We start from the raw sequence: 16461 nt of genomic DNA, 5'->3' as shown, positions 1-16461 counted from the left end.
GATTTGTAAGCTATAGATTGTATTTCTGCCTTTTTGGTGATTACTCGTAAATGTTTACATATATGCAAATAATTCTAACAAAGTCTACTTTTTTAGTGCTTCTATCTTCCTCTCAAATATCAGATTCTCATTGTAACTTACCTATTCAGCCATCCCATCTACAATCATGTTACTGTTATCTAGAATTTTATTTTTCCTTCTTAAAGGCAAAATTATTATGTTTAAATAGTCAATTACATTTAAGAGGTCCTTTTATCATTTTCTGAGCTAACAATGGTTTTCTCATTCCACGTCTCCACTCTTTATTTATTTATTTTGTGGTACATGTGCCTGTCACTGTTGTGGCCTCTCCCGTTGTGGAGCACAGGCTCCCAATGCGCAGGCTCAGCGGCCATAGTTCACGGGCCCAGCTGCTCCGCGGCATGTGGGATCCTCCTGGACCGGGGCACGAACCCGTGTCCCCTGCATCGGTAGGCGGACTCTCAACCACTGTGCCACCAGGGAAGCCCCATGTCTCCACTCTTAATCCAGTGTTATTAATACGTGTATAATTTAGAAAAAGTCTGAAGGGGGTAAACTCTTTCTGAGTATGTCTTTCTTCTTTTCGTTTTACCTCACTTTTTAATAATAGTTTTGCCACATAAACAATTTGAATTTGGCAGCTATGTTCCTTTAGCACTTTAATGATATTATCCTATCATTTTCTACCATCCATGGCTGCTGAGGAAAAATTTGTTACCAGTTACAAAGTATTTCCTTTCAATATAATTTACCTTTTTCCCTTGGTAGCTTTATTATAAATAAGTAATCTTATTTTTTCTTTGATGTTCAACAGTATCACCATGATACATCTCACTTTGAATTTATTTTACCTGCTTGCTATTCATAGTGTACTTTTGTTATGAGAACTCACTTTTTCTTTTTCAGTTCAGCTATTATTTCTTCCAATGTTATTTTTCCTCTATTCTCTTCTTCTGGAACTTCTATTAGACATGTGTTAGAGCTGCTATACATAAGCTACTGTCTCAACTGCTCTTTCGTATACCTCATCTCTCTTTCACTCTGAGCAAACTCTTCAGTACCATCTTTCAATATGCTAATTCTCTCTTTGACTAGGTCCAACCTAGAGGATATCCTACTTTTAGAGTTTTTCATTTCAATGACTATCCCTTATTTTCATAATTTTTGAATGTTTATTTTCTCGTGTCTGTTTAATTTTTTAATTTTTGCCTTATCACTTTTTTTTTTTTTTTTTTTGCCATATGTGGGCCTCTCACTGTTGTGGCCTCTCCCGTTGTGGAGCACAGGCTCTGGATGCGTAGGCTCAGTGGCCATGGCTCACGGGGCCAGCCGCTCTGCGGCATGTGGGATCCTCCCAGACCAGGGCACGAACCCATGTCCCCTGAATCGGCAGGCGGAGTCTCAACCACTGCACCACCAGGGAAGCCCACCTTACCACATTTTGATTGTTTTTTCGTTGTTATTCAGATTCCTTCATTTAGCTCTTAGAGAATTCTACATATATTCATTTTGAAGTTGTTGTCTAACTGATACGAAATACTGTTTTAATCTGCGGTTAATCTGTGTCCCATTGTTGATTTTGTTAGATGGCCTTCTGAGATCAAATTTCTTGACGCACTGTAGAGGTTTGGCCATATTTCTGAAATTCAATTTCCTCATGTATGGTAAAATTTTGGTTTGTAGACTCATTTTGAATACAAAGTTTTTCAGTTTCATTTTTTCTCAATCTCTTAGCTATTTATTTGCTTTTTGTATTACATTTCATCTAGAATTTCTATATGTTTGAAATGGGTGGCATGGGAAAATAGATTCTCACCAGTTAATTCTGTCATGTGTCATCTCTTTTTCTATATTAATACTAAGGTAAATTCCTCCAAACATCACAGAGATTGTGTTTAGAGATGTTAAAACTTTAAATTAATTTGGGAAGAATTGATACCATATTAGACTTTCCAACCAAGAACAAGGACCTTGTGAATTTCTATTTGGTCAGGTCTTCTTTTCTGTCTCTCAGTAAACTTTCATAGTCTAATGCCTTCTGGAATAGTTAAATCTATAGTACTCAAAAAAGTTCTTTTTATTTATTTATTTTTTGATGAACAACAGAGCAATAGATTTTATTACACTTGTCTTAGTGATTAGTATTTTAACATTACAAAAATGTATGTCCCCTTTTAAAAAATTCAGATAATACAAATATGCACAAACTAAAGGGCATACATTATTTCCTTCTTCTCCAGTCCCTTGTTCTTTCCTAGAATTAATTCTTTTATTTTATTTTTTAAAATATCTTTATTGGAGTATAATTGCTATACAATATTGTTTTAGTTTCTGCTGTATAACGAAGTGAATCAGCTATATGTATACATATATCCCAATATCCCCTCCCTCTTGTGCCACCCTCCCACCCTCCCTATCCCACCCCTCTAGGTGGTCACAAAGCACCGAGCTGATCTCCCTGTGCTATGTGGCTGCTTCCCACTAGCTATTTATTTTACATTTAGTAGTGTATATATGTCAATGCTACTCTCTCAGTTTGTCCCAGCTTACCCTTCGCCCTCCCTGTGTCCTCAAGTCCATTCTCTACGTCTGCATCTTTATTCCTGTACTGTCCCTAGGTTCTTCAGAACCATTTTTTTTAGATTCCACATATATGTGTTAGCATACGGTATTTGTTTTTCTCTTTCTGACTTACTTGATTCTGTATGACAGACTCTAGGTCCAACACCTCACTACAAATAACTCAATTTTGTTTCTTTTTATGGCTGAGCAATATTCCATTGTATATACGTGCCACATCTTCTTTATCCATTCATCTGTCGATAGACACTTAGGTTGCTTCCATGTCCTGGCTATTGTAAACAGTGCTGCAATGAACATTGTGGTACATGTCTTTTTTTGAATTGTGGTTTTCTCAGGGTATATGTCTAGTGGTAGGATTGCTGGGTCATATGGTAGTTCTACTTTTAGTTTTTTAAGGAACCTCCATACTGTTCTCCATATTGGCTGTATCAATTTACATTCCCACCAACAGTGCAAGAGGATTCCCTTTTCTCCACACCCTCTCCGGCATTTATTTTTTGTAGATTTTTTGATGATGGCCATTCTTACTGGTATGTGGTGATACCTCATTGTGGTTTCGATTTGCATTTTTCTAATGATTAGTGATGTTGAGCATCGTTTCACATTTTGGTGGCAATCTGTTTATCTTCTTTGGAGAGATGTCTGTTTAGGTCTTTTGCCCATTTTTGGGTTGGGTTGGGTTGTTTGTTTTTTTGATACTGAGCTGCATGAGCTGCTTGTATGTTTTGGAGATTAATCCTTTGTCAGTTGCTTCATTTGCACATATTTTCTCCCATTCTGAGGGTTGTCTTTTCATCTTGTTTATGGTTTCCTTTGCTGTGCAAAAGTTTTAAGTTTCATTAGGTCCCATTTGTATATTTTTGTTTTTATTTCCATTTCACTAAGAGGTGGATTAAAAAGGATCTTGCTGTGATTTATGTCATAGAATGTTCTGCCTATATTTTCCTCTAAGAGTCAAAACAGTTCTTGATCAATGTTGCTAACTTAAGATTCCTAGAATGTATCCAGTACGCAGGAACATTCAGACTTGAGGTGATATTTCTCCTCATTCCCTACAAGGTCTCTTCTCTCAATTAATACCACTTGTTATTTGTTTTTTACTGTGTAAGGATGCTATCATCAGTGCTTCATGCTCTGTAAGGACATGAGTCCATTTCTCTCCCTGGGATTGCTAGCTGTTCTGATAATTTAGAGCTACATCTTCTTGGACTCATTTCCTACAGTCATCTGTTTCCTTTTTCAAGGACAATGTCAAGGCCCAAGGCCAGAAACACATGGCCATAAGCCAAGAACAGAAGTGCTCTATAAGCTAGAGCAGCAGAGGTAGTTGATGGAAGGTGTGTGTGGGTGTGAGTGTGTGTGTATTTGTCCATATTAAGGACACCTGCTTATAAGTCTCCAGAGAAAAGAATCATTTCTCATAATTGTTGAGCTCTACTTCCCCTCTGTTGCATATTGTTGATTATAAAGTATTTGTTCTGAATACTAATTATCTGGTGGGGGGTAGGGGGAACTATAGCAATCCAAGACATAAATATACCATTATGTTCATATTTAATCCATTTAAATTTGACTGTTTATTTATTTAGCAGTGGGAACTTCCAAATGTTTTTGAGTACCAGCATGTCATGCTTGAACCTAATTAACTCCTTTCATTTTAATTTACTTATGACATGTCTGCTATCTTCAAAAGAAATATCACTTGGCCTACCACTCACCAAGGAAAAATAGATTTAAAATATAGATAGTTTGTTCTGAGATTTGCCCATAAAACGTTTACAAAATGGAATAATTTCTGAACTGCTGACAAACAATATATTCCTATATTTGATATATGTGTGTACATAAATAATGCTTTCTTTCCAAATAAAAATCCGAAACAAATATCGTATATTAATGCATATATGTGGAATCTAGAAAAATGGTACAGATGAACCAGTTTGCAAGGCAGAAATAGAGACATAGATGTAGAGAACAAACATATGCATACCAAGGGAGGAAAGTGGGGGTGGGGTGGGGGGATGAACTGGGAGATTGAGATTGACATATATACAGTAATATGTTTAAAATAGGTAACTAATAAGAACCTGCTGTAGAGCACAGGGAACTCCACTTTGCTGTACAGTAGAAACTAATACAACATTGTAAAACAACCATATCCCAATTAAAATAAAAATCTGGGGCAAAAAAAATAACAAAGGAAAGTTTAGTACTTCATAAATCCAAAAAAAAAAATCCTAAACAGTATCAAAATTTCAAGATCTACAAAATTCCTGTTGACAACAATAACAACAACGAAAACCAAATCAAAACAAAACAAAATCTCATTAGATCGGAAGGACTAAACCATATTGTCTTGAAATGAAATGTGTGCTACGTGGGTCATCTCTTTAGGCACCAGAAAATCAATTTCCCATAAGATAAAATAGTTTCAATCAAGCATTTTTTTCTTTTTTTAAAAATTTATTTATTTATATTTATTTTTGCCTGCATTGAGCTTTCACTGCTGTGTGCAGGCTTTCTCTAGTCGCAGAGAACGGGAGCTACACTTTGTCACGGTGCGAGGGCTTCTCATTGCAGTGGCTTCTCTTGTTGCAGATCACGGGCTCTAGGTGCATGGGCTTCTGTAGTTGTGGCGCACAGGCTCAGTAGTTGTGGTGCACGGGCTTAGGTACTCCGCGGTATGTGGGATCTTCCTGGACCAGAGCATGAACCTGTGTTCCCTGCATTGGCAGTCTGGTTCTTAACCACTGCATCACCAGGGAAGTCCCCAATCAAGCATTTTTAATTAAACTAGTTTACAACAGAATCCCATTACCCCAATTAAAGGACTAAACATAGTATTTATAGACACTTCTTAATAACTTAAAAATAGATACCAACAATTACACTTAAAATTCCACATTAAAACAAAAATCCTAAGATCCAGTAGGCTAAAGCAAGTTATTATAAGTAGGAACTTCTGAAATGTTGGTCGTTCCTTGCTGATTACACCATGCAACTCTTTCAAGCGTCATGAGAAGACAAACCAAGATTTAGAACATTCCTTTGGCTGAATTATGTCCTTGTAATTTGCCACACATCACTCAATTAAAACAAAAAGGCTTGAATTATTACAATAATAATCTGAATCTTTGACTTCAAGAAATGAATTCTGTCCTATGAAAATCATTAAAGCAAAAAGCAATAAATATGTTATAATATTTTTGAGACTAGGTCGTTAATAATCACCCACAGAAAATTCCCAGTTCAGAAACCAGCTTTTCAATACCCACTGCTATATTTAAAATGGATAACCAATAAGGACCTACTGTATAGCCCAGGGAACTCTGCTCAATGTTATGTGGCAGCCTGGATGGAAGGGGAGTTCAGGCGAGAATGGATACATGTATATGTATGGCTGAGTCACTTTGCTGTGCACCTGAAGCTATCACAACATTGTTAATTGGCTTTATTTTAATATAAAATTAAAAGTTTAAAAAAATAAACCAGCTTTTCAAGAATAAAAAAATCCACTTTTAAATATATTTTAAGTGTATCTTTCATTCTCAAAAACCAGAAAATATGTGAGTCCATAGCTATTGCTCTAGGTTCTGCAATGTTCCTTCAACATTCCTTCAGAGGATTTAAAAGGATTTAATTTTTAATGGAATGAAATTTAATAAAACTGTTCTTCATTGCAAAATGCCAGTAATTGGAATTGCTACTGTAACACAAGCTTTCAGCTTTTCATCCAACTGTTCATTACTGAAGGATTTGATAGTAGCACCTTTTTCAAGTCACCACTTTCATCCTTAAATATCAACTTTCTTCATTTCAACTCATTCTAACATCTTACCCAGCTCTTTCTCATTCCTAATCATAGCAGCCCAGTTAATCATAAACATGATACAAAAGAGAAGTAACAAGTAGGTTCTGCAGATTCAAGAAAGCATGCCAAGTTGTGGATTTCTTCAGAAGACAATTTGAGTTATTGACTTCCAAACTCTCACCTCCTCTGTAATATCCCCCTCAGATTGTATCCATCATCTAGCTAACAAGTCTAATTCCAAGGAATTCATTACCTTTCATGGCTGACCATTTTATTTTGAACAGTACTAAAGTGACTATTCAAAGAGACTCCTGGATTTACATAAAGAAAGTCTATTCTGTCTTCTCCAAGACAGCACTTAACATTTTTGAACAAAACTATGACGTCTACTTACCCACAAGTTACCTTCCCCTGTGTTAAGAATTGGCACATTCTTCAATTCCATTCCCTCACCCTTTCTTATCTGAGTATAGGCCAATTTGCCTATATCTCTCTTACAATGTGGCTTCCAGAACAAAATAAGTTTCAGACAGTCTGATCAGTGACAACGAAGATGGGGTTGCCACATCCCTATTGTAAATTCTATTCTTCTGGTTTAGCTCCTCAATATGGAATTTGCTTTTGGGGGAATGATATCAAATTGTTGTTTCATTTTGAATTTATAGTTAAAGTCTCTGGGCCTTTTTATCTGATGTGTTGTCAAGCTGATCTCTTTAATACAATATTTATCTTTTTGGACCTATATGAAGACATTTTCATTGTTTTCTTTTGTACTAAAATTAACCCGCAAAAATAGAAACAGAAAAATACTTAAATAGCCACAGTTCCACTAATCTAAACATATCAAATCAACCATTTAAATTTTTCCCTTAAGTCTTTCCTATATGCTTAGTAGTACTCCTATCATACATACCATTTTGTTATTTCATTTTATATTATGTTGTATGTTTCCATATTTCTAATACATGGATTCCAAGATTTCTATTTAAATCTTCTGCAGAATTTTCCGTTAAGTTAATATACCACGATTTCATTAAGCATTTCCAGTTATTATTATAAATAGTCCTACTTACTTCCCAGGATTTTAAGGTTAGATGAACTCCTCTATGAATCTACAGTAAAATGGTCAAACTGCTTCCAAAATGTAAGGAGATGCACGTGCTAGGTTTCCCCTAACTCTATAGGAATGACCATCCCAAGGAATACCCTCTAAGTATTTAAGGATATCTTTGTTTCCCTCAAATTAATGCATGGATATTACAGATATTGGGTTTAACTTCTTAATTAGAAAATGAAGAGCAGTTATTATCGTTTTCTACCTTAATGCAAAATTCGCTAGCAGTGTCATGCAAGCATCTGTTTAACCTGGTCTCACCTGACCTTTCCTACTCTCCTCTCTTCCTCCAGGCACAGTTAATAACCTCTACCTGTGTGTTCCAATGGCCTTTTGTACATGGGTCCGAGTAAGATATACAATTCATCACATTGTTTCATAATTGAACTCTACATCTTTGTCTCTTACCTAGACTGAGATTTTCAAGGGAAGGATGAGGTCTTCATTTTTCTATCACCAGTATGTACAAATGTACCTGGCATAAAGAGTAAGTGTTTTGTGAAGGAACAGAGAAACATACCCATTCCATCTTGTCTGCAATGGTATTACCATTATAATGGTACCTTTTTTTTTTAAGACACATCCCATTGATTATTATTAATGTTGAATATTTTTCTATGCTTATTCAATCGTTGAATCATCTGTTGTGTGATTGTCTATGTTCTTTGCCCATTTATATGTTGGGATAGGCCTTTATATTGCCATCATCAATCTGAATGTCCATTTTCATTTAGCAAATGCTTATATCGCATTTATGATTTCCCAAGTGTTGCTCTAAGTGCTTGGAAAATATTAACCCATTTAATCCTTGCAAAACCCCTTTGAGATGGGTGCTATTAGAGGCATAGAGAAATTAACTCACTTGTCCAAAGTCACACAGCTAATAAAGGGTAGAGCCGGGATTTGAAACCAGGGACTTCAGCGTCCAGGGTCCTAATCCCTATATTATGCTATCCCTATTCATATTTTAAAATTAAATTTTGTCATATTTAATTTTGTAAAATTAAATTTTATAATATTGATTATTGTAACGTAATCAGTAACTAGTCTGTGGTTGTGCTATGTACTTTAGCTACTCTATTTTCAGTTGTACTAACCTTCTGAAAATAACTTCAATGTTTAGAGCTATCCAGACCAGAGCTGGCTTATAATCTGGAGCCCCGTTCCCTCAGATCGGTTGGTTGTTTTTAATGTTGACTTGCCTAGCCTGGCGTCTGACACCTCAAAGTGGACCCCTCAAAGTGGTAGCCTCACACACTGATCCTCCCCTCCCCTGCCCTATGTGCAATCCTGATTGTGAAGATGTTATCTTTGTTTCCAGAATTTAATTCACTTTCCCTGCTAAGACTGAGACTCGTTTATCCATAGAACTGACTTTCTCCATAGCTTTTTTTTTTAATATAAATTTATTTATTTATTTTTGGCTGCGTTGGGTCTTCGTTGCTGTGCGTGGGCTTTCTCTAGCTGCGGTGAGCGGGGGCCACTCTCCGTTGCAGTGCGCAGGCTTCTCATTGCGGTGGCTTTTTGCCAGCCTCCCCTGCTGGGAACTGTGCTGCTCCTCACCTGGACTTCCTCCTGCTCACCACATTCCAGCCACCTAAACACTAGGAGGCAGATTGCCCCTTCCACTGAGAAACCCCCCACTGGCTCGTCCCAACTATCAGACAGAACCCTGTGTCAGACAGTAAAACGTTTCCTTCGAGACTAAGGCCACCTCCCCTTTTGGGTGTCATGATCTTAAACTGCTACTTATACCCACAGAAAGCAGAGTCTCTTAGAGTGTGAATGCTGACCCCCAGCCTCCAAAGCACAGCACAGACACAAGCCAAACTCCCACCCACACCCACCCCACACCTCAGCATCCTCTCCCAATTCTTGGCTTATTTCCCATTAGCCACTGCCCCTCTGTAGGGATTCCAGCTATCCTCACTGCATTGAGAGAATCTGTTAGTCTTCTTTACATTTTGTTCTCTCATTTCAAAGCTTAGAAAGTTGCCAAGCCTTGGAAGACGTTGGGACCGAAAGGCGAGTATCAGGCTCTTCCTTTAAAGTTTAATCTCATTCATTTGATTCATTAATCCACATTTCAGCATTCTTCTGAATATGAATTCTGTTTCTAATATATTCACATCAGCAAATTTATTATCTGAAACTTGTTAAGAAATGTCTCTTGTATTTCATTCCACTTACTCTCGTCATATACAAGACCACTCACATATACGCAGGGTCACCTGTCTCATTTGAACACCTAAGGATCCACACAGCTGTACTGTAATCCAGTCTACATTTCTCTCTCCTGTTCATTATGTTGCCATAAGAGACGACAAAATGCCATCCTGAAATCCAGGTAGATTGTTTACACAGATTTGCCTGATAAAACAATGCATTTGTGTTAAGGAAGGAAAAGGTGTCCCTAGGGATTTTGTGTTATGTGTTTGATTTTTTTATCTTAATTGTATTTCTCTTCCATATTCAGAAGTTGTAAAGTTGATGTGGTATATCCCTAAATGACTATGAACTTCATTCCAACCTAATAGTCCCTGCAGTTTTCAGAAGTAAGGCTATCTACTACTAAGGTACCTTGTGTTATATTCTCTCAAAGTTCCCCTAAGTCTGGTAATTTTTCTCAGGAGAACCATAAATATTTCAGAAAGTAGAAGTGACAGGTACTTACTGGGTTCATCAGATATTTCTTGATCACTAGATTTGAGTAAAATAGCTTTCCAGTAAGTATTATAAGTAGACAGCTGATTTCTTTACAGTCATCAAGAAATAGTAGGAATTATTTTGAGAAGGATACAATGGAGGCCTTTTATAAAAAATAATTTTGTTGCTTTCACAATTGAGCTATTTCCATTGTTTATAAAGATAGAACTCTTCCCATTTTATCTCAGGTGGCTTCTGTCTTTATACAAAAGACCCTCACCACTTCTAGTCCATCGTTTCATTAACCTATTTAAAGTTGATTTCAAGTGACACAGAGTTCACTTGAAGCACAGAGTTCCAGACACCTTTAACTAACAGTTCTAATCACTTACAAAATTCAACTTCTGTCTCAGATGTTATTTTGTATTACAAAATGATTTTTCAATGGCTCATTTATAAGAAAGTTGTTTCACAGCCATGATCTTAAAATTTGGAATGAAAGTCCTAAAATGATTGCATGTAAAAAATTCCATCCTGTCCAATGTTAACCCTAGCAACAGGGCAACCATAATAGAAATGAAAGCCTTATGAAATTCTTAACATTTTCTCATTGCTGTGGGGATTTTCTTAGCTGAATGCATATATATATACGTAATTTTAAATTAGTGCTTTCCCTTAGCAAGTTCGCATATATTTTTTAGTGTCCCAGAGCTAGAATTGTTAGTTTAACTCCTCACCATTCTGAAAAGAAAGTCTAATATAGGTTTCCATTTTTAGGCTTATGTGGTTTTAGGACAAATTTACCTTACTGGTCCTGACTTTTGGTAATCTCTCATTCCAGAGAACAAGAATGAAGAGAATGAACATTTTGTAATTAGGAAATTCAGTAAATACCCTCAATGAATACTAGAAAGTATAAAATGAAAAAACTACTACTAGTTTTGATTCCTTAAATGCAGTATTGTGTTTGTTTGGTTTTTTTCAGTGATTTACTGGCAACACCAAGTGAGCAACTGTTTCCCATATGAAAGGCATCCTTTAACATGTCATCTAAAGTAACAGGTTCAAAACCTAATCTCTCTGCTTTAACTATCAAGTACTATTTTGTTTGTATGTTTTGTGTAGTATGTGGAATCCTAACCATTTTCCTTCAAAATCCAATCATAAAAATAAACAAGCAGCATATATGACTACCTCTGTAGTCACATATACTTGAGCTCAGTTTTGTAATGCTTGTAAGTGGGCAATTAACACCTTTGCATACTTAGCTAGTTTAATTGTGATGTTAATCATCTATCTTTTGTCCTAATCCATTTTATTTTAATGTAGGCATTAAGCAAAGAAATAAAATGAGAACCTGTTGTCAAAAAGATATCTGCGGATACTTAGAAAACATTAATGTCTTCATTTATATGTATTACAGGGTAAGGCGTGCAATGGAAATGTTAAATTCCTATGTTGTGATGAGTCAGTTTTGCTCTGTGGCAATACAAATAACTGAATAAAGCAAATTTGTCCTTTGCTGTATGCTGACAGGATTACCACGTGATCATACACCATAATTAGTGACACTCCACACTCTCAGGAATCTTAAAGTGTGGAAAGCAAATGGAAAAAGAGTATTATCTAATGCACCAACAATTCAAACGCACATGTGATAAAATGGTTGCTTTTAGTACAGCATGCATGGAATGAGGTCTTCAGAATTTGTCAGTAGCAGGTGTTGGATATATAAATATACATCCAGAACTGTACGTTTGGCCTCTCTGTTTCCCTTCTCTGTTACTTCTCTTTGTTAAGCCACTGACCTTATGGCTTATGGGAGAATAACTTACCAGAAGCGACTCACGTTCTTCAGATTAGAATAACAAATGTATATTATTTTTTGCTACCATCTAGTCCACTAAGAGTACCTCTTTTAAGATGGATGAATTCGGAAATAGATGGCTTTTTCAGCTATAAGAGCTCCATCTATTTGATTATGTTGAACATAGAATTCATTGCCTAGTATACAATTTTCTAATTAAAAGCTCTATGGAAAAAATACATTGTGTGCAGTATACTTTTAAGAAATTTACTTATAGACACCTGAGGGTCATCATCTGCTCCTAAACGAGAGATTTTGCGAAGTTTGAGAAATGACATTTATTTAGTCAAATGTTCAGTCTTCTAGCTTCCAAGACCAACTTTAAGTCCCTGATATGGTGTTATATTTCAAGGTAACTGACCAGGCATTTAGGGGCAAGTTGTTACTCTTGGACTTCTTCAGCTCTATAAGGGACATGATTCACCTTGCCTATAATTGACATATATTCTAGGTAGTGGCTTCCCTTTCTGATTGCAGACCTTAGCCAAATATGCAATCCAAAGGCTTACAAAATGCTTGCCCTATGGACGTAGACTAGATAATAAAATAGACATTTCCGCATTTGGTTCATTTTGAAGAATTGGAGCATCGCTTTATAATCCATCCTGCTATACTACATGCTTAGTGATTGATGAGACTAACTTCAAAGATGTAACCCTGCAAAGAAACTTCCAAATAAATTTTGATTAACAAGCTCAAGCTAGGTTGCCAGTGCCCCCGAGCAAGATCAGATCTACGTGCTTAAGGCACATGCAACATCTAGGCTAGTCTGGCACATAGCAGGATGTCAGGAAAGGTATTTGGTTTGTCTACTAGGTGAAATTGATGGACTGGCCAGTTGTAGTTATGACTGAACCACTCAGCAATCCCATCATTAGAGGTTCTTCCAAGACTAATGAGAATCATCATTGGCCTAAAAAAGGCAAAATCCAAGGGTTCCACCTGAGATTCCACCTCAGATAGAAGAGAAACTGTATGATTTGCTCATGCCTTTAACTGGTTTCTGAATGGTCCAGTCTCCTACTAATGATATGGTAAATCAGACCAGATTATAACAGAACCTCTGGTTCTAACAAAATTACTTGTCCTGTATCAACCTGTACAAACATGGCTTATAACTAACCTCAGAAATTAAAAAGGTCTCCACAAGCCCAACAGTAACACTATTTTGTGATCATCACAATGCTATTTTAGGGCTTTCCTGGTGGCGCAGTGGTTGAGAGCCTGCCTGCTGATGCAGGGGACACGGGTTTGTGCCCTGGTCCGGGAGGATCCCACATGCCGCGGAGCGGCTGGGCCCGTGAGCCATGGCCGCTGGGCCTGCGCATCCAGAGCCTGTGCTCCGCAACGGGAGAGGCCACAGCAGTGAGAGGCCCACATATTGCCAAAAAAAAAAAAAAATTTTATAGAAAAATACTTTTTTCATAGAAAAAATACTTTCTATAGAAAAATACTTTTATCTTTATAGAAGAATACTTTTATAGAAAAATACTTTTATTTCAACTCACAGGAAAATTAAGATATCATATGATCACAGTCATTTTTTTTAATGATTAGAAAACTATATCAGAAGGAAAGACACCAAAATAACAAGTGATTATCCCTGGGTGTTAGGATTATTGGTGAGTATTTTCTTATTTCTCCTTTCCCATATTGTCCAAATTTTCTACAATAAACAGGTACTATATGTGTAATTCTAAAACTTTTATGTTTAAACTGTTACCAAATTGCTATTCATGTTTCACTTATTTCATTTCCAGATAACTGTTCAGTTCACCTCTGCAGCTTAATTAAGACCTAAATTTTCACAAATGGCTGGGATGAGAACATAATTTTATTCGAATGAATGTTTGTCAATGCTTTTCTGCAAACAGAAAGAAAAGCCTGAGCTAGAACTTGTCGCCACACACAAAAAAATGAATGCCACTTAGAAAAGTCAATCTATTTGTTATTCCTTTTTAAAAGAAAGGTGTATGGATATCTCATCTGTATTCTGTTTCCCCATGCTAACCTGAATTCATGGTGAACAGTAACTAAAACTTAGTGTGGTGTGCCTGGCGAAGAATCATAAGAATTGCTTTTATTATTATTTTTAGAAAAGGACTTTCTATTTGAGGTTGCTGAAAGTTTCAGTTCCTAGAGTTGAAAATATCAGTTAAATTTGGTAACAAATTCCCTTTGTTTTGGGAAATTCACCAGGAAGGAACTTTTAGTTACACATAAAATTACCTCCCATTGTTCCTGGAGAGACTTGGGAAGTCACCATAAATCTGAATGTAGTTTCTATGGAATAAATCCTTGTTCTGTCAGGTAAATGCAAATGGCTGCATTTTCATGCAGACTGTGTCTTTGCAGGTTAGTGAACTGTTTTCCCTAAATATGGATTTACACTGGATATTAGTGCCCTCCACGTACCAAGACTGAACTACCCCAAATTTGGGAAATACATTTTCAACTAGTATTGTGATTGTACCATCTGAGCCTTCACTGTCAGCTATGCCCTGCTTCTTCTGCTAAAGGAATGGGAGTTTCCGATGTCGGTCTAGCTGGGGCAAGAATGGGCGGGCCTGGGCCTTGGGGAAGGAGAGATACTCCTTGAGATATGGAGCTAAACAAGTAGGGAGCCAGGGCTTCCCTGGTGGCTCAGTGGTTAAGAATCTGCCTGCCAATGCAGGGGACACGGGTTCGAGCCCTGGGCCGGGAAGATGCCACATGCCGTGGAGCAACTAGGCCCGTGCGCCACGACTACTGAGCCTGTGCTCTAGAGCCCACAAACCCCAACCACTGAAGCCCGCGCGCCTACAGCCCGTGCTCCACAACAAGAGGAGCCATCGCAATGAGAAGCCCGTGCATCACAACGAAGAGTAGCCCCCGCTCGCCACAGCTAGAGAAAGCTGTACGCAGCAACGAAGACCCAATGCAGCCAAAAATAAATAAATAAAATAAATAAATTTTTTTTTTTTTAAAAAAAGAAGAAGAAGTAGGAAGCCTGAAGTGAAGGAACGTGGAGATTTCTACTTGGCTGGAGTAGTAGACTAGCTTCCAGACACACAAGAATCTGCAGGGGGCGGGGCTAGAACCCCAACACTGCGTTCAAACCTCCAGGTAAATCACTTCAGCACCAGAGAGTATTATTTCCCAAAGATTCAGTAAAGCCTTACTGAACATCATTGCCCTGCACCTCAAAGGGATTTTGAAGGGTTCAGAGAAAGATGTATCTGCACTTAGAGCAAATCGATCTTGCATGTGCAGTGTTAAGTCTTACCAGAAAAGGTCACAGGTGACTTGGAAAACTCTGGAGTTCTGAGTGGTCATCTGGGTGGGTTCGAGAGATGTGGAAGCATTCCCTAGTGATTCCCAGGACTACGTGAGGAGAGGAGTCCTAGGAAAGAGATTGCAGACTTCAACATTCTGGGCAAGCAGGAAACACCAATTGTTATGGCTTGAATAGTCAAATAAACGTGACCCCAAGCTAGGGAAGAGAGGTGTGTTGCCTGTGCATGTATAATCCAGTCTTTATAATATATCAAAACACAGGGTTTGAGACTTTTAGTCAATCAGATGACCCATTTTGAGTTCTCAGTTTCACCTGTTAAAATGTGTTGAGCAAATGCTTCACTTAAAAAAAAAAAAAGTTTTCCATATTGTTTTCAGTTCTACCTAATTCCTGATACTTTCCTCCCTGGCTTCACTAAGAGATTGTCATTCCATTCTTATTGTTAGAAAGTTCTTTCTTATACCTTCCTCTCCTCCAAGCTAACATCCCCCTCCTATGTATATGGAGAGAATTGTGCCCTCTACTGCAAAGAACAGATCAGATTGCTTCAGAAAAGAAGATAGAATAAGTCAACCTTACATTCCTGACGGGCTATCGGAGGAGTCCATAAATGATCCAAATCCTGTTAAAAGGCTCAGCACGCTTCCGAGGAAAGTGGCCTGAATCACTTCTCAGGATCCTGTATGAGCATTATGGCTCCTACTGCATGGTTTTCATGAAAACGGTCTTGTTTACCACCTCCAGGAGAGTCTAGCCCGGACGTGGAGGCAAGGTAAACAGCGGCAAGTGACTAAGAACCGCTGAGGCAGGAGAAGCATCCGGACTCCTTGTTCATGTTGTTGACCAGACTGGCTTCTCATACTTCTTGAAGAGCTGAGGCAGCCTCCTTCATTATCGTCCACCAACACCTGGGAGCCATTCCTCTGCATCACCTGTCAGGTGGGGACCGGAACAGTCTCAATTTCTCCACCGTATCCTCAAACTAGGTAGCTGGGAGAGTCCTACAAGCTGCTATTAATTGGGAGTGGGAGGCATACAGGGAAGTTGCTTTCTCCTTCAGGGCTTTATGGGTGAGACAGGGGCAGTCATGGGTCTGTAGGAACCCTCCGTTCTGCTCTTGCCTTCTTGTCTCAGGGACAATG

The sequence above is a fragment of the Grampus griseus genome, assembly GCF_964374135.1.
Source record: "Grampus griseus genome assembly, chromosome: 13".
NCBI lineage: Eukaryota > Metazoa > Chordata > Mammalia > Artiodactyla > Delphinidae > Grampus > Grampus griseus.
Note: the sequence above shows the minus strand (reverse complement) of the source record.